We start from the raw sequence: 19,619 nt of genomic DNA on the forward strand, positions 1-19,619 counted from the left end.
ACAGTGGAAATGTGGTAGCTATTAGGAAACAATCATTTATATTGAAACTTACATTGAGTGATTACGCGAAATAAACTTGATTAAAGCCTTTGAAATCTCTCTCTTTTTGAAGGCAAAATATTAGAGTTTTTTATTTTCAGAAGATCCTTTCTTTGATTAAAAGGAAAAGATTAATTTTACTTTCTGTTTTGGTGTTTGAAGGGTATTCACTTCTGATTCTAACAGGCAGACAGACACCAGGTGGAGGAGAGACTGGATAGAGAAGGTGGAGGAAATATGGTTTTGGCTGATGTCTTTAGAACATTGGCTGGCTAGTCAGTTATGAATGGATATCTTTGGACAGCAGATTAAATATGGCACCAGTTGCTTGGACCCTGGCACACATTCCGGTCAGGGACATCATCTGGTTGGCTCCTTTATCCTTAGAGGGAACAAGATTATGGACATTTTATCTCTCTGTGCTGAGGCAATGAAGTTGACGTCGGTATCTTATGAAAAGCCGAGAGTGTTAGATATAGGCTAGGAGGAAAGAAATAGTGGGGCAGAAAGTAACACAACAGGGAAGGAACACAGAACAAGAGTTTACATGCCTCTGCGATGCTGGGAATTTGATAACCCCTGTTGGACTCAGGACTGGAGGTCATGATGATGTGATGGTTTTCAGGACTCTCAGGTGAAAAACAGAGTTCCACAAGCAAGAGCAGGGCCTGTTGGCCTTCCTCTCAGGAGGACAGTCTTTCAGTCTGGTTTGCTCTTTCTATTTTAGGGTCAGGGAAGATGAAATTATATGAGCTGGGATGCAAGGTGGGAGGGGAAAAGGCTTGTTTATATGGGAAAGTTTTACCAGTTATACTAGTGTAATTATACTGGATGGTTCAACCACTATAGTTATACCAGTATAAATCCCTATGTGCCAGCGGCAACCAGGAGGCCCGGCCCCTGCCCCTCCTCTTTCCCCTGAGTCCCCACCCCCCAGCCAAGCTATAAGCCAAAGCCTGCTGGGGGAGGGGTCTCGAGAGCAGCCCCCAGCCTGTGTACCTACCCTCCTGCCCAGGGCAAGTGGAGGGTCTATGGCTCCCCACAGCTTTTCGCATGGCTCTTACCTCGACCTACTAAAGCTTCTGGCCTGGCCTTGGGATGGGAATGCTGACCAGATTGGTGAAGACTTGAACAGATCATCTGTTCTGCTTTGCAAGGCTTTAATAAACACTCAGGTACCTTGACGTCCCTTGCTTTCCTGAACATGCTCAACGTAGGCAGACTGCCAAAGATAGTGTTCCCTGTTGTCAGGGCTCGCTCCAAGTTTTTTGCTGCCCCAAGCAAAAAAATTTTCCCGTGCCCCCCCTCAACTCCTCCCCTTCCCCAAATCCTCGGCTCCGCCTCCTCCCCCAGGCGCACCACATTTCCCCTCCTACCCCTCCCTCCCAGAAGCGGAGCAGTGGCGCGTTTGGGGGAGGAGGCGGAGGTGATCTGGGGGGGGAGCGGTTCCTCTGCCACCCCCAGGGTTACTTCTGATGGCCCTCTCTGCGCCCCCCACTTCCGCAGCTCACCTCCGTTCCACCTGTTTCCCTGAGCGTGTTGCTGCCACTTCGCTTCTCCCCCCTTCCTCCCAGGCTTGCCGCAAAACAGCTGATTCACACAGCAAACCTGGGAGGGAGGCGGGAGAAACGGAGCAGCAGCGCAGCGGCGCACTCGGGGGAGCAGGTGGCAGTGGAGCAGAGGTGAGCTGGAGGGGGAGCGGTTCCTCTCCCTTCCCCTGGGTTACTTCCTGCGGCCCTCCCCTTGCCTCCCATCACCGCAGCTCACCTCTACTCAGGGCTGGCTCCCGGCTTTTTGTGCCCCAAGTGAAAAAAGGAGCCAGAGTGCCGTCCCTTGGAAAGTGCCGCCCCAAACACATGCTTGGAGCGCTGGTGCCTAGAGCCGGCTCTGCCTGTTGTTTTATGAGAAAATGCACTAAAAAATAATATAATTCAATGATTGCAATGTGTACAGTCTGATCAGCTTGTACACACCCTGCAGCTGTGCATTAATGATGCTCTGCTGAAGCAGCTGCAAACAGATTGACTAATCTGACCCAATCTGCAACTAATCTTTTATTGATTGTATTATAGTTGAGCTGGAGTGAAAGCTCCTTGGGACATGGACTGTTTCTTTCTCAGTGCTTATAAACTATTTACATAATTAAAAAAATAATACTTATCAATGAATTAGGTCATGGTATAGTCTTCTAAGGATACTCTGGAAACCTCATCACTTGACTCATTTAAATCTGGACTGGATCAAGTGTTTGAGAAATGAATATCATATCCTGTTGGCCACTATGTCAAAGATGGTCTGTTTATCAAAAGCTTTTATGAACTCTTCAGTGGCTAAAGAGCCCAATTCTTGATTTACAGGTCTTTGGACAGGTTTGGTAGGAGACTGCTGTGGTTTTTGTTACCTATGTTTCTATTCTCTGCTCTCTTTAGTTGTAAAGTTCTTCCCTCTCTTGATGACTGTGACGGGATTGCAGACTCTAATTCAGGGGTCTTCTGTAGAATTATCCTAGGCTCAGGTGCTGTGAACTTGCATTAAGGGTCAAGATAATTACTGCTTAATCATGCTGGCAGGTTTGTCCATTTAGCTCCAACCAGGATACAAAGGGGATGGGAATATCAGTTTGGGTCAGAAGAAATTAGAGTTTCCCTCCAGAAGCTCCCTAGGAACAACTAAGTATGGAGAGGAAGCTTAGTCTGATCTTTATATTGTATTATTGTTTTCGAGTTACCAATAAAGCCAAATCCTCGCAAGGGAATGAGTTTGGGATGAACTCCGGGTCCATGTATTCTGATGTGGTCAGGGAGGGACTCACTCCATTTGCACTAACGTATCTCCCTGTACAGCTTTCTGCCCTAAAGGTTCTTCTGATTGGTTTGCTGCTTTAGCTTCCCACATGTTGATACTGATGTCACACTGGGCGAGGTTCTTTTTCAGGACATATTTGAATTTTCTCTGCCTCTTGATCTTTTGCCCAGTGCAAATTCACTATACATCTAAAGTGTATAGTTGGGAGAATGGTGCCCTCTGTGCAGGGGATATGTCCAGCCCAGTGAAGAGGAGTTTTATAAACATTGCTTCAGTACTTGTTGTGCAACCTCTTTGCAGAATTTCATTATTTGCGATTTTATCATGCTACTTGGTATGCCTAATAGCTCGAAGGTACTGCTGATTAAATTTTTCCAGCTCTTTGACATGCCGGCAATAACATGTCTATGTTTCTCAGCCTCCACATAAGTGGAAAACGCTAGCTACAGTGTAGTAGGCATGGACTTTGTTCGTCTGTGTAGATTTCAGATTCAGTGTGGCAATGTGCTTCTGGGCAGCGCATGTTCTTTCATTTGGGTAATGAATCATTGACCAGTGGAGGCTCTTTGGCAAAACTCCACCAAGGAACAAGAAATCCATGACCAGGTTGAGCTCTTCACCCTTGACTGAGATGATAGGTCCTACATATCTTTTCCCAGGAGTTGGGGCTTCTTCAGAATGATGTACGTTTATGAGGCCAGATTGTCAGGTGATGTAAAATCAGCATACCTTCATGAAATTCGGTGGATTTACACCACTTACAACAGCTAAGGAGCTACTCCATCATTTTTAGCTACTCAGCAAACTAGTTGGTGGTGAACTGGAAGCCCTCCATGAAAAAGAACATTTATCTGTATAAGGGGCCCACATGAAATCACCTCATTTCTTTTTGTTGAGGGTTTTAGTCTGCCAAAGTTAAAAAATTTGCCGGTTCAAAAATATTTCTTGGCATCACTACTTTTTGTGTTCATCACCCCTCTGGTATTAATTCACCTCTATGGATTTGTCTATCGCCACCATAAAGAAACTGTGAGCCAAAATGAATCTGGCATGACTCGATTTGCTTTTACAAATGGATTGACAAGAATGCTGTCCTCAGAGGCCCTGATTCAGAAAACACTTATGTGCCATTGACTTCAATGAATCAAAGTTAAGCAAGTGTTTAAGTGCTTTGCTGAACTGGAGCTCAGCCACCTGCATGATATGAACAAACTTTTAGAGGAGTGTCCAAATTCTACATCAGGTAAAAGCATCAAAAGCTTTGGTAAGAGCAATAATGACTGTAGTCAAGGTCTACATTTTATTCCTTATGTTTTTCCCCTAGTTACTGATGATAGATTAAGCATTAAAGATTCAAGTACAGTAAATGGAACAATATAGAGAGATAGTTTTTTTTTTTTAAGACCCTTCAATCCTCTAAAACTTACAGAGACAAATCCTGAAGGTCCTTGGGCAAACTCCTCACTAAGGTCAATGGAGATTACTGCTAGCATAAAGACTGAGAAAGACCTTCAGGTTTTGGACTAGTCTGAATGCCATTTGCTTCATGGCAGCTGGCGATGTGTCTAGTGTTTTATACTGTATGCCACACCCAGTCTCCCTTTATGCAATTATAAGGCATATCAGTGGAATGTAGGCTCATAACAAAACACAACAATCTGGGAAGGACATCTTTTGCCTCTTTATTTGGAAATAGCTCATCTATTCGTAATCTGATTATTTAAATTTTTTTTTAAAGGAACATGCTATTTTAAACTTTCTCACTGTCTAATCAAATGGAATTTGTGTTAATTTGCCCTACATTAAATCCACATTTTCCATTGTTCCCTTTGCTAATCAAAATTTTTTCATGCAAAATAGAGTGTAGTGAGCAAATAGAATGTCACAGCTCAATCAGAAAGCAAAAAGAATATCATGCAAATGACTCCCCCACCCCAATTCTTCTTCCAGTGAAAGCAGTAGAAGAGCAGTTTTTAATCATTTTTCATTAGTGGATCCCTAACAAATGTCAAATGGAGGTGTGGACCACTTTGGAAATCGTAGAGTCTGCGGACCCCCAGGGATCGGCAGACCACAGCTTGAAAACCACTGCAGCAGAAGAACCCTGCTGTTGGTTGAATGTAGAAGCTGCTGTCTCTTGACATGAGTGATAATAGTTAGCTGCAAACATTGAGATAAATGCCGACAATCAGCTGCAAACTTGAATGTTCCCGTAGTGACTTCCCTTTTAGCTCCAATCAGATTTGAACACATTACTTGGAAACGCCATGATATGGGGGACAAAACCATTGTCTGTCAAAGACCAGGAACAGTTTTCCTCTACTGCAAGAAGGTAGTGTGTTGCAGTGGTTAGAGCAAGTGCATGGGAATCAGCACTCCTGCATTTTGTTCCTTGCTCTGCCACTTCATTGCTCTGTGCCTTTGTTCCCCTGTCTGTAGAAGGGACATAACTACTACTTTGCAGGGTTGCTGTGAAGCTCAATTAATATATGCTTCTAATGCACTTTGATGTCCTTGGATGAAAGGTATCTATAATTGCAAAGTGTTATTAATATTATAAATCAAAAACTTCACACGTTTTCACCTGTCAAAGTGGATGATTAGATGCTATCAGGTTTGCAGTTTGTATTTACAGCAGTTGACTCAGCACGACTTTGATCATGTTTCTGTTTTTAATATTAACATCTATTACAGTTACAATCCAGTAAATGAGAGGTGCCCACAGTTGTTCAATCCCTCTACCCGCACAGCTAAAACAATGCTGACCTATTGCTTGTGAAAGCCACCAACAGGCAACTTCGTCTTCTAAAAAAAATAAAAATAAATAGACAAATAAATTTAAAAAACAAACATAAAATAAAAACAAGGAGAAGCAGGTATTATGATTGAATACAATGGGCTTAATTAATCCCTTGTGTAACTTAGTTTCAAGGTCTTCTGGTTCGAAATCCAGAAACTATCCATATTCAAGATGCACTTAAGTATATGCTTAACTTCAATGGCATTTAAGCATATTCTTAAAGTCGATGCTTTTCCAATTAAGGGCTTCTCCTCCCATGTCAATAATATCTTCTTTTTTGGTATTTAATTTCTTTTGCCATTATGGCCCCAAACTTGAAAATGGATCCAGTAGAATGGACTCCCATTTCTATGCTGAGACACACTGGCAGACCTGACTGTAGGTCAGACCTTAGATTTGTTTCCACCAGATTAACTGATTGCCTGACCCATTTGCCCCACTGTTCTTTAACTACTGGACATACACCAGTGAATCCAGTAAATCCTAATTTGTATTTTCTGGTGTAACAGGGAATACAATTGGGCCCACTGTTTTAAATTCTTAAGATTCCTGATGCATGAGTTGAGCACAGTGTCTAAATTGAAGGGACATTAGCAAGTTAATTTAAAAAAAATCAAAATTCCATTACCTGTGTACGATAGACAATTAATGCTGGAAGAATTTTTTAAACTCTCACTTTCTTTTCCCATTTAATGCTGTTTGTTTACTTTTGGGTAAACCTAGCCAAAGCGCATGTTGCACTTGAACTATAAAAGAACTACAAAAACCATAGACCTATAAAAGAAACTATAAAAAGAAAAAAAGTTGTATAACCAGTTCCTCTATATTTAGGGGGCAAATTTTGCAGCTAGTAAGACCAAAGGCAGTCTGCAGTAACCCACCTGAATTCAGTGGGTTATTCCAGATTGAACTGGTATAACTGAGATCAGCATCTGGCGCCAACCCTTTTTGTTATTAAAATAATCTGAATTTGTTTCTAAACTTCTGGACACTGTCCCTTTAATACAATGATTAAATAAATATATATTGATATGTAAGTTAAGTGCAGGGCCTAGGGCTCCTGCCATATGGCCCATGTAGCTGGCATCACAAAGCTAAGGCACTCCTGCAATAAACATATTTGTGCTCTTGGTGCTTTGGGGAGTTTGTGCCAGACAGGATAAGCTCTGTACTGCACAAGGAGGGCTTGGCATCTACCCTCAGGTCTCCATGGAAAAGAGCAGCACGATTGGCAGCCAGAATCCTTGAGTAAGCACTATTTTATGGCTTCTCCCCACGCTCATCTGGACACCGTTCAGAGAATAACATCAGCCCTCATGTGGTGCTACTGCTGGCAGCAGTGAAATGCTAGAAGCAGAGGCAGGCACTTTCAGCAGCAGCAGCAGCAGCAGGTGTGTGTGTGTGTGTGTGTGTGTGTGTGTGAGAGAGAGAGAGAGAGAGAGAGAGAGAGAGAGAGAAGGGGGCAAGAACTGAAGCCAAGTTCAGGTGCAAACAGCTGGATACAGGAATATGCACAATGAAAGGAAACTGGGTACAAGAAATGGGCGAGACTCAGACTTTACTAAAACAAACAGAAAAATAAAAAGTAAAAAACAAGCCACAACAAAAGGAAAGAAAACACAAATTTGCCCGTGCCAGCAACAATGTTGTGATGGGGGCATAAGAGATTGTACCCCAAGTGGGGGTACGGTGGGGGCTTGAGTTATTGCTACAAACAAACAATAAGTTCAGGGAGTGTTTTGCTTTCAGAAGTTAATCACAGTTTGCCGAGTGTTTATATTTTTTTCTATAAAGGCTTTTAGGTCTGTCTCCCAAATGGCTTGTTTTGTCTCTGAGATTTAATCTTGACTGGCAGGATTAGGTGCAAAGACAATTTAGAAAAACCTCAAAACAACTCTTTATTTTTGTACAGCGAGGCAGTGGTATGCAGGAAGCTCCTGCAAACAGACTGCTCAGGCTAAGACTTTTGCGACTGTATTCATGCTGGTATAATTCCTTGTAGATATCACTTTGTATCACCTTCAGTGTTTCATTTAACTAGGGCTATGGCTACATTCAAGAGCTTACAGTGGTTCTGCTGCACCACTGTAAACTCTCCAATGTAGCCACTCTCAACCAACGGGAGAGAGCTCTCCTGTTGGCTTAACTACTCAGCCCCGCGAGTGGCGATAGCTATGTTGGCGGGAGAAGCTCTCCCCCCGGACACAGTGCTTCCCCACTGATGTTTGTTGGTGCAACACATTTCAGTTGGGGCGGGGGCGGATGGTTTATTCTCACCCCGAGCGACATAAATTATTCTGACATAAGCTGTAGTTTAGACATAGCCTCAGTTTTAACTCTTTCACTCCTGTTTGCCAATCAATCTCAGACCAAGTTGTTTTAAAATATATGATTTCAAAGTATATTGGACAATTTCTGCTTCCTCTTCTGCAAAAGGAGGCGTGTTTGTATATTGAGAGAAGTAACTGGATATAGCTATTTTGCTGTGAAATCCTAGTGAAGCCAAGATATTACAGTTTTTCCTTGATGCAGCTAGTCAATTTAGACCCCAGATTGGGGGGAGGGGACGGAATGGAATTGATTTGACAATAGGGTCTCAGTCACATTTCTGTAACACAACATTTTTGTGCTTTGAAGATCTGAAAGTCCTGTTACATGTATTGAAGTTTTAGAGTCTTTAACCATTCTCTGCTTTTCATTTTCCTCTCTTCCTCCTATTTCTCGTTTCCCTCTGAATTATCTTTAAAGGTGCTCTGTCTTCATAACAAACTAATGGGTGAGGCTTGGACTTTTGTCACAGCTAGCACAGATTCTGAGATTGTCACAGTTTTCAGAAATTCTGTCTCCATAACTTGACAACATGGAGGGCTTTGCATACAGGTGAGTTGAAGTGATGGATACACACATTGATCTGACAAGCAGGTGAACAGGCAGGACAGAAAATGAATAGTTGGGTAGATGTCAATGAGTGTGAGAGGGACACAGATTTTTGGGTGTGCCCAGTTGGTTTGTTGCTTGGGTGGAGGTATTGGCTGGGCTGAGGGGAGGGGAAGGATGGCCAAACAAACATGACAGATGAGTAGGGGTGTAAACTGGGTACGCTGGATGTGGAAGGCAGGCAGGAGAGCATGCTGTCTGGCTGGGTGAGTGAGCATACTGGATGAGTGTTTGTAAAGCACTCAGAACATCTAAGGGGAGGAGCTGAAAGGGTCAGAGTGTTATTACTCCCTGAAAGGTTTCAGAGTGGTAGCCCTGTTAGTCCGTATCAGCAAAAACAATGAGGAGTCCTTGTGGCACCTTAGAGACTAACAAATTTATTTGGGCATAAGCTTTCGTGGGCTAAAACCCACTTCATCAGATGCATGAAGTGGATAATACAGTAGGCAGGTACATGCACTGTGTATTTATACCTGCCTACTGTATTTTCCACTCCATGCATCTGATGAAGTGGGTTTTAGCCAGGGCTGTGTCCAGGCACCAGCTAAGTAAGCAGGTGCTTGGAGCGGCCAATACAAAGGGGCGGCACTCCGTCCAGCATGGGGGTGGCACATCCTGGTCTTCAGTGGGAATTTGGCAACGGGTCCCTCAGTCCCTCTCTTCCTCTTTGAGCTGCTGCCAAAGTGCCGCTGAAGAGGAAGAGAGGGAGTGAATGACCCGCCATCGAATTTCTGCCAAAGAATCAAGTGGTGCGATCGAGCTGCTGCCGATCGTCTTTTTTTTTTTTTTTTTTGGCCACTTGGGGTGGCAGAAAAGCTGGAGCTGGCCCTGGTTTTAGCCCACAAAAGCTTATGCCCAAATGAATTTGTCAGTCTCTAAGGTACCACAAGGACGCCTCATTGTTTTTACTCCCCGAAAGCTACAGTTCTCTGCATGTCTGCATAGCTTTCCAGTTCTGAAGAGGGAAAGGACCTCACTCTCTGAAGACTTTTCTCACTCTGTGTCAGTGACAGAGAAACAGAGACTTTGTTTTCCTAAGAGGGAGGAATTGGAATAGGGAGGGCAGGAAAGATTGGGGAGCCCACCTGCTGCTGCAGATTCAGGGTCCAAGATTAGAGCTCCAATAAAGTGCAGGTGTAGTGGAGTTCCCCTCTCCTGTCAGCACTGAGGATTCTACATGCTGGGATTCTACCTGGGGACAGGGAGAGAAAGGAATGGGAAGCAGAAGCAGCATAGAGTAAACAAGAGTGTACTGGAGGGCAAAGACAAGGAGAAGTAGAGAAGCGCATGAGGGGGAAAGTGAAGAAGGAGAGAGCAAGGGAGGGAGAAAAGCAGAATGAAGGGGTGATAAGAGATAGCGGAGTGCAGTAACCTGGGGAGAAGCAAGGCGTGGAGATGACAGTTTGGGCTCCATGATTCTAGGGCCAAGCTGAAGGCTAGTAATATTTTAGAAGTTTAAAACATTCTTTGTTATTTTTCCATGGCCTCCAGGGGTGGAATGACATCACCTTCCTCTCCCCTCCCACCTGGCCTACATGAAGGCTTTTACATCAAAATGTTCTGACCATTGCTAATGTCAGTAACAGGGCCATCTGTGGTACCAACAGTGAGAGCGCTAGTGCAGACAAGGTGCCACTGGCATTTCATACCAACATGTTGTTTAGAGCTGCTCAGGGCAGGGCCAGACAAGATGGTGGCAAACACAGTGATGGCTGCAGGAACTTTATGCACACTAGAGCTCACACTACTGGAGATACACTGGGGTGGAAAGAATATTTTGCAAAAAAATCTGGTGTGGACCCAGTCCATGAAGGACTGAGGGCAACATTCTGAAGCTCCTTTGACCTCACCTAAATATATTTTGCAGCTCCCACAATCCTATGCAAGTGACAATGCTTGAGACACAAGTATTCTTTTGCCATCCCTGTCCCAAGTATAATACTATGTTATAGAAGAGGTAGGAGAAATTGTTCTCGGCAAAATTAATCTCTGGGAAAATTCTACTCCGTGTGATGCTGGCAAGCTCTACAGTGTCAGAAGGAGTTATCTTCAGATGCCTACCTTCAAGCATAAAATTGGCCTCTGGCACTTTCATGATACCTTTAGAGCGGACAAAAGGAAATATTGCTTCATGCAGCATATTGTGCAGTTACCATGTGGAACTTAGTGTAAAACTAGGTCACAGTGATGAACACAGGGACGGAATTTTAAAAGAGGCTGAGTAACATTATGACCCATTCATAAACACTGTTATGCAAACTAAGATATGTGTAATCAAACCTCTAGCTTGATGGTGTAAACTGATTGTCAGGGGGCATCACAGGGAAATGATCCTCAGCCCCCATGTACAGTCTGCACAAGTGACTAGATGGATTACTGAACTGGTTTGGGAATGTCATTGTCCTTTAAAGTATCACAGTATTGGCCAGTGCCAGAGACAGGAAATCAGATTAAGAGGACTAACGTTCTATTAGGCAAATCCTGTGCTTCAAATTAAGCAATCTTTATTGTGCTGGCTGAAGCCTCCCCTTTGAAAATTCTTTCCCTCCCTCTGTCATGCAACTGAGTGGTAACAGTTTTGTAGTGAGCAATCCAGGTTGGTGATGAATACCAGTTCACTAGAAGTTACAAGGGAGGGTCAAGTTGCATGGGTTTTTCATGCAACCTGCCCATAATTAGCCCCAAGCAGAGGGTGAGTCATTCATAAGAGTCCAAGGTACTATTAGAGCCAGACACGCCAAGGCCCGGTATATAATTATACAATCCACTCCTGTGCGGAAACTGCTCCATTAAGCCTTCTGACTCCATTAGAAAGAAGCTGTTATTTCGTCATGGTGACAAGGGCTGATAGCGCGCCTCACAGATTGTTTGACTCGTACAGCATAAGCTTGTTCACCCAAACTCACCTCCTTCTTGCTGAAACCAGAAAATGTCAGCCTGTTTCCTGGTTCATCAGCAGGTTACCTGAGTTTGGAACCAGCAGTTCTGAGGCAAGTGGAAGATGCTGAGACACAGCCTTACTTGCATCTGGTGGATGTGGTGAAAATACATCAATGCAGAGGATATATACCGGCAACTGAAATGCAGCAAGCTCAAGGATCTTCTCCATCAAAATAAAGGCATTATTCTTTTATTACAAGAAAAACAGGAACTGAAAAAAGCACCCAGTGAAACCTGAACTATTTCTATGAACTGGGGTTTCATTTTCAAATTTGCTCCCCCTCCACACAAGCAAGAATGACAGGAAAGACTGGATGGCTCAGAATATAGTTAATGGGATATGGAGCCTTTTATGTCCACCTAGAGTTGGGGGCACAGGGGAGCAAGCTGTCTGCAACCTCTACTCTATTGGTGGGCTCAGAACCAGTGGACGCAGTCATCCAAGTGGGGATCGTCAGCCCAGGCTGGTCAGGACACACACAAGATTCTGCACTAGCTGACAGAGCTCTAATGGGGTGTCAGCTAGATTTTACAGCTGCGCTTTCCTATCAGAACCTCAGCAGAAGTGCCCCACCTCTTGCTCTGTTGGGGTGAATCCTTCCAGCAGGCACAGCTGCTCCATCCAGTGCAAGAATTAATCTGGCCCAATTTGCCAGTGACCAAAATTTGTTACCACGTGAAGGCTGTTCAGTGTTCTTTGTGCAGTGAGCTGGTAGGGACTTAGCCTAGCTGCTAGTGGACAAGAATATGCACTGCTGCAGCACCACTATAATAACTGAGACTCCTTGGCACCTTGCTGACAGTCTGAGCAAAAAGATCAAAAAGGGACTGGGCTATGGAGGATAAATTGCTCTGTCACTCCTAGGCCTAGTACTATCATGGGAGGTTAGAGTTACATCTGCTGGAAAAGGGCAGGAAAGCGGCTGACTGCTGTTTTGGGGCTAAACAGAAGACTCCTGTCTGACCAGAGCTGTCACTCTTGACACCAGGGCTAAATGCCCCTTAGAAGATGCAAAAACCCAGTATGTCTTATTTATTAAGCAGAAGACAATGGAATAAAAGGAACAAGGTGTCAAACTATAATCAGCCTGAATCATTTTGAATAAACACTGAGGCACCCGATTTGCTGATAGACTTAGCAATTTACAAAATAGTCACTCCATCCCAAATCAAGGACTTTAGAACTCAGCAAAGCTGGAATAGATTCCTCTGGTAGCAAAAGATTTATTTTTCATTGGCACAGCTTTGCCATTCTCACAGGTGGAAAAGCAACACTGCGGTTTAAATAGAATTTGATGAAAATATGTAACACCCCAAGGATCAATTTTCACTGTAGGAGGCTGAAGAGTGTATTATACATTAGGCATTAATTCTACATCCTCTTCTGATGTCAAGAGAGCTGCAGGCATGAATAACGTTAGATTTCTGGTTTGTATTTTGTACCTGCAATTAATGCTTCCTTTATTTCCTGTTGTTTAATATTGTATTTGTTCTTTATTGCTGCAAGAAAAGCCTCTTGTGTTCTTTTGTTTTTTTTTTTAAGCTGCAATGGGATACATTTGAAGGCCTGAATTGTGGTCTCAGCAAGCAGCCGGGCATCCGCCAAACCTCGTTTCCTTTGTTGATTTCTTGATACTTTAAGATTTTCAACAGTTAATCTTGATTTTTGTATGCTTCCTTGCCAGATAATTAGCACACAAATGAAACTGTATTTTGCACAGTGCCCTGGAAGCAAGAGTTGAGCCTTTACACAAAAGTGGCCAATAAAGGAGACTCTCTTGTAAGCAACATTAAAATCAGTAACACTGTGGCCACTGGAAACACACTGTGAACTTGGCGAGGCCAACGGTTTGGAAATATTCTATTGCTAGAACTAAAAACAAATCTCACTTATTTCAAACCCACTGCTGTGTCTAGTGCAGCCATTTTATTGGGTTTTCCTGTGGAGAACCTCGTACTCTCTCAAGAAGCAAACAGCAGATGATACCACTGTCAGACGTGGCAGTTTTCTTCAGGTGCAGGCTTTCTTCAGAACAAGAGAGTACACCATACTTTATTCCTCTACTGATCCTAAGGTGCCATTTAAATTAAGCTTTGGTGCGAGACTGATCTGACGTCAGCACCAAGCCTGAAAACAAATATTGCTCTACACAAGTCATTAAAAATCAGTTCAAACATAGAGGTGATTTTAGGGCACAACCAAAGCATGAAAACTAGAGAGGCAGCAGTGACTGGAATATCCATGTGAAGACTAACATTTCTGCATGCTTACAGTTGGTGGGATCACATGCAGACATGATGGTTGATTACCCATTCTGTTTCTGGTTAATGATGGAGTTAACCTCCCTGTATCAGCATCCTTCCCTGCAAAATACCATACTTAATTTCACAAGTAAGAACTGCTTCTAGCAAAAGAATGGTCATCTTTACAGAACACTATTCTATGTTTAATACAGGACTATGAAATAGCTGCATGCACTGCTGTCTTTTTGTTAACATCTCATGGAGCTTAAATTTGCTCTACCTCACTGTCAAGAAACCAATAGCTCAGCGGTTCTCAAACTGTGGGCTGGAACCCCAAAGTGAGTCATGACCCTGTTTTAATGGGGTCACCAGGGCTGGCGTTAGACTTGCTGAGGCCTGGGGCCAAAGGTCAAGCCCCACTGTCTGGGGCCGAAGGCTTCAGCCCTGGGAGGCAGGGCTCAGGTTATAGGTCCTACCTTCCCACGGGGATGAAACCCAGGGGGTTTGGCTTTGGCCCCCCTGCCTGGGGTGGTGGGGCTTGGATGGGCTCAGGCTTCAGTCCCCCATCCTGGGGTCGTGTGGTAATTTTTGTTGTCAGAAGGGGACTGTGGTGCAATGAAGTTTGAGAACCGCTGAGATGTACTCACAAAATTATGTGAGCTCACAATTGCGCATAGAAAGATGTGTGGTATAAAGTGATAATATATCTGATTGTCTTTGTTCACACTGGGGTTCATGTTTAAACATGGATTCAGCTAAATTGGTTCCTAATCTGGCTTGGTTAGTGAGTGGGGATAAAGCCAGACTGCCTTGGAATATTACAGAGAACAGAGACAAACGCTTAAAAGTAGGTGAATTAAGGGATTTTCACTAGCATTTTAAAAAGTTTGAAATAATATAACATTTAGATTTAATGGGAGCAACTGTTTGTTAATTAAAGAGACAGTAGCTATTTAAGGAAAGATTCATTGCTCATCGGTCGTCTGCTTTGTCATAGACTTCTCTTGCCCAACGGGTAAAGGACTCCATGCTGTCAATTTTCAACAAGGCTCAAAGGCTGCGTCCAAATTTTATCAACTTCCTGCAGCATGCTTTCCTCATAGGCTTGGAAGTCTGAGGTACTTCTATATCGGCGAGGTGCCCACCTGGCACTCCCCTTTCATATTCATCTGCCATTACTGATTGGAGTTGATGTCTGAAGTGGATTCCAAATTTGGAAGGGTGGTCTTTCCTGCTCTACCATGAGGTTTCTATTGCCTGTTACATCTGCTGCTAGTGAAAGCTATTGTTGGATAAGATGAGAGAAGAGGGACTCACATAAGAAGGAAATGTTACTCATCAGTAACCTGTTTTTTGCAGTCCTCTCATACCCCTCCAGACTTGTCTCAGGGAGTGCTGCTTGAAGTAGGCTACCTATTCTTATTCTACTCTTCCCTGCTTTGGAAGTCTGAGGGACAGGGGCTGATCTAGCAACTTGTGCTGCAGTTCATTGACAGATCTTGTTTCCTGACTGTCAGGGCCAGAACATTGATAGTCAAGGCTGTTGCTAGATAGGATGGACAAGAGAGACCTATGGGAAAATATGTCTAGTAAGGTTTTAATAATGCGTAGGAGATACATGCTACCTCCAGCAGTGAGCTTGTCAGCTCTCAGAAACTAGATTGCGTCGGGCACACTCAGTACTTGAATGGGATGACTGCCAAATAAATCCCAGATGGTGCCGAAACTTGTGTTGTTGATTCAACAGGTGAGACGCTACTCTCTCACTACCAAACCAGTGCCCCAGCAGGATGGAAGAAAGATCCAAAATCAAAGGTCAAGATATACTTGGCGATGACTGTTTTTCATTATTCTTCCAGAATACCCATTTACTTCAAAACTTTACCAGAGGAGTTTACTCCAACTTTGGATCAGAATAAGTGGGTACAGTTCATGGCAGAGTGGGTGATGTATAAAGAAAAAGGGCTTCATTGTATGTTGTCATAATTCAATATGTTTTGAGTAAGTTCCATGATAAGGGTTGAATTCACAAGCTTATTGTATAAAGAGTAAACGTATTCCCTTAGTTGAAGCATATGTTGGGGAGGAACTTAAATTCTTTAGACATATTCACAATAATTTCAAGGTGATTAGTTATTTATCATATGTTCTGTAGTTAATTGAGTCAAGCATCTGTATTTTTTTTTTAACTGCATATATTAAGAACAAAAGAGTGATGGTCTCATTCCCATTAAACTGGTTGCAAGGAATGTTATAATTAGAATATACACTCAACTTTATGCAAATAGGAAATAACCACATGCATAATTGCATTTGCTCAACAAATATCTGTAACTTGTTAATGTAAGACTGGTCAAACAAATTCTCTCTTAAGCTCTCCACTTTCTCATTCTGTAGACCAATTTATAAGAGAGAAATTCTCTCATGCTCCTCCCAATACACCAATTCTCTCACTGTCTATTTTTCAAAATATATCATTCTTTGAATGATCAGGATGGGCTCTATGGACTGTTAGTGGTTCATGGATTACAGCTTGAGAAGCACTGCTCTGGAATGATAAATAACTACATCATGTAGCTCTTCTATAATGCTCTTCATCAGTAGATCTCGCAGTGCTTTACAAAGGAGGTTAATATAATTATTTCCATTTTACAGATGGGGAAAAGCAAATGCTCATATCATCTAGGATCAGAATACTGTACTTCAAAAAAAAATTCCAAAATGTTAGACCTGGAGACTGAAATTACCCATTTATCCAAGCTACAGGCAGTACAAGTTTCTCCTAGCAGAGGACAATGTACCTCAATTGTGATTTTGAGGGACTACAAATTAGGGTAATAAAGCTCAATCTCCATCATCTTTTCAATCCATGGACTCTCTGACTACATGGAAAACAATAATGCCAACTGTGGTTTGTCATGTGGACATATGATCAATTAGGAACTGGACTGAAACCATCAATTCATTTCACCTAAGCCACTGAACAGCCATTAGATATTAATGAATTTGAACATATCAAATGATTGGTTAGTTCTGTATAGTGTTGGAGTGGTGCCTTAGGAGAGTTTTGGAGCACAGAGACCACAGTACTAGAGTAGTCCAATGTCCAAAATACATAGTATTGACGTTAAGGGTAGAATTTTGATTAAAAATGTGTAGGTGATTGTCACAGTGAAATGCTTGAGGAACATTACCAGCCTTTGGTAGCTTCATGACAATTTCTGACATGTAAATAAGATAAAAAATGGAGATATTACGGATGCCACTTGAGCAATCAAAAATCTAAGCAGATATTCTTGAATGAACCTTCCAAATCTTCTTAAAGAAGTCAGTCTCATCAGAGAGTTCCTAAGTTAATAAATACAGTGTAGATACATAATGGTATACAAGCTACTGTTACGAAGGGCTCGTCCAGACTAGGGGGGGGGAAATCGATCTTAGATACGCAACTTCAGCTACGTGAATAACGTAGCTGAAGTCGAATATCTAAGATCGAATTACTCACCCGTCCAGACGGTGCGGGATCGATGTCCGCGGCTCTCCGTGTCGATTCCGGAACTCCGTTGGGGTTGATGGAGTTCCGGAATCGATATAAGCACGCTCGGGGATCGATATATCGTGTCTAGATTAGACGCGATATATCGATCCCCGAGCAATCGATTTTAACCCGCTGATACGGCGGGGTAGTCTGGACATACGCTTAGTTTCAGCTGTGCATCACTAGAAAAGAAACATTTGAAATATTTCCTTTCAGAGACAGAGCAAAAAAACCAGCACAGGGACTTGGATTTCAGCAGAAGAATAACTGTCTTTCTATATCCCCACCCAACCACAGCATATATGACATAGTCTTAGCGTATTTGTACGTAATGTTGATTTATACCTCAGGAAGTGCAGGTTTATGGTTGTCTCATATAGATTAATGTAAATTTTGTTCATATGCAGTAATGATGCGTGAATAGCTAAGATATATTTAAAAACAACCCTGCTTAGCTTAGCTCAGCAAAGGGCTTCAGTTCTGTTTACAGCAGCGCAATGTAGTACCTGTGCTGGGAGAATCTGTCCTCAGACCTTTGAAGGCTGTTTACAGCCCCTTTGTGACTCAGCAACAGTTACAAGGGACCAGATAAGGGGACAAAATCTGTCCTCCTTTTTCTTTAGACTTGGAATAAGGCCTATGATTTGACTTCAGCTTGGTATCTAACTCCTAACTGACTTTGACTTTCAATAGTATATGGTCATTTAAAAAAAAATAGAATTTGCTAGAAGGATGGTAGTTTCTCAGGGAAACTAGACTAATAGTATGTATTAAGAAAAATTAATGTACAAGGATCATACTTGTTCCTTGGACACACAGTTCTTCTAGTAGACAATACTTTTCTCTAATAATCCAAAGTTACAAGGAATTTGGGGCAATACTGCCAATCAATTAAAATTTGTATACATATTGTGACAAAGTTCCTCCTCTACCTTGGTGAGTCCTGCGCTTATTGGCAGATTTGCTCACTTCAGTGATCTTTCCCACAGTCTGGGTCAACTTCTCCTGTGTCTGATCAGGACTTGGGAGGTTTGGGGGGAACTCAGGCCCACCCTCTACTCCGGGTTCCAGCCCAGGGCCCTGTGGATTGCAGCTGTCTATAGTGCCTCCTGTAACAGCAGCATGACAGCTACAACTCCCTGGGATACTTCCCCATGGCCTCCTCCAAACACCTTCTTTATCCTCACTACAGGACCTTCCTCCTGGTGTCTGATAACGCTTGTACTCCTTAGTCCTCCAGCAGCACACCCTCTCACTCTCAGCTCCTTGTGCCTCTTGCTCCCAGCTCCTCACATGCACTTCCTCTCCTCTGGCTCCTCCTTTGCCTGACTGGAGTGAGCTCCCTTTTAAACCCAGGTGCCCTGATTAGCCTGCCTTGATTAGCTGCAGGTGATCTAATTAGCTTGTCTGCCTTAATTGGTTCTAGCAGGTTCCTGATTACTCTAGTGCAGCCCCTGCTCTGGTCACTCAGGGAACAGGAAACTACTCATCCAGTGACCAGTATATTTGTCCTCTACCAGACTCCTGTACCCCACTGGTCTGGGTCTGTCACAATATTTAATAACATCAACAGAAATACTTTTCACTATTATGTCTTCAGAACAGCTCATCAGTTCAGTTCCCTAACACTTAGCAGAAAGTACCTTTTCTGTATTCTGTATTTATAACAACACACAAACTTTATTCCATGCTGGAAAGTACCCTGGTCTATCTACGATTTAATTTGGGAAGTGACACCACTAAGAGTCAGCTATATATGGCCTGCTATAACATATCACGAGAAGGGGAAGATGAGTGGCTGGGATTCTTCATTTACCATTACAGCATTAGAAAAACTGATGCATCCCATTACGTCTTCTCATCAATTCTTTAAATATATGTGCTGACTAAAACTGAAAGTCTTAGGTTAAATAAATCTGCTTCCCTAGATTATTGTATCTGTTGCCTTCAAAGAATTCAGTAATTCCTTGTTAAAGGCCTGTTTCATTAGTGGTATTTACGTTACTTGACAGAGTTGTGGGACTATGCAGGAGCTCTAGTCTGTCTCCTTAATTTACACAACTGGTTACTTGAACAGTTGATACTAAAGCGATATACCTTTCTCAGTAACAGCAACTGATGTCAATTAGAAAGTCACCTTAAGTTGTGTTACCTGAAATAAACTAGACTATAAAGACACTGAATTCAACTCATGATGAGTTTTCAGCTGAGATATTAAAAAATATACTGCCATGTCAACATCAGACTCATCTGAAAGGCACTGAGCAGTTAAATATTGGGACTCATACATGTGTCAATAAGAATCATAAATATAGG

At 42.8% G+C, this 19,619-nt stretch overlaps 1 protein-coding gene across 1 annotated transcript in view; it reads left to right on the top strand.

Moving 5' to 3' along the window:
• Positions 1-19,619, top strand: part of LOC127048722 (uncharacterized) — a 94,779-nt gene that overhangs the window by 30,398 nt on the left and 44,762 nt on the right. The gene's annotated exons all lie outside the window — the stretch shown is intronic.

The sequence above is a fragment of the Gopherus flavomarginatus genome, chromosome 4 (assembly GCF_025201925.1).
Source record: "Gopherus flavomarginatus isolate rGopFla2 chromosome 4, rGopFla2.mat.asm, whole genome shotgun sequence".
Lineage (NCBI taxonomy): Eukaryota > Metazoa > Chordata > Testudines > Testudinidae > Gopherus > Gopherus flavomarginatus.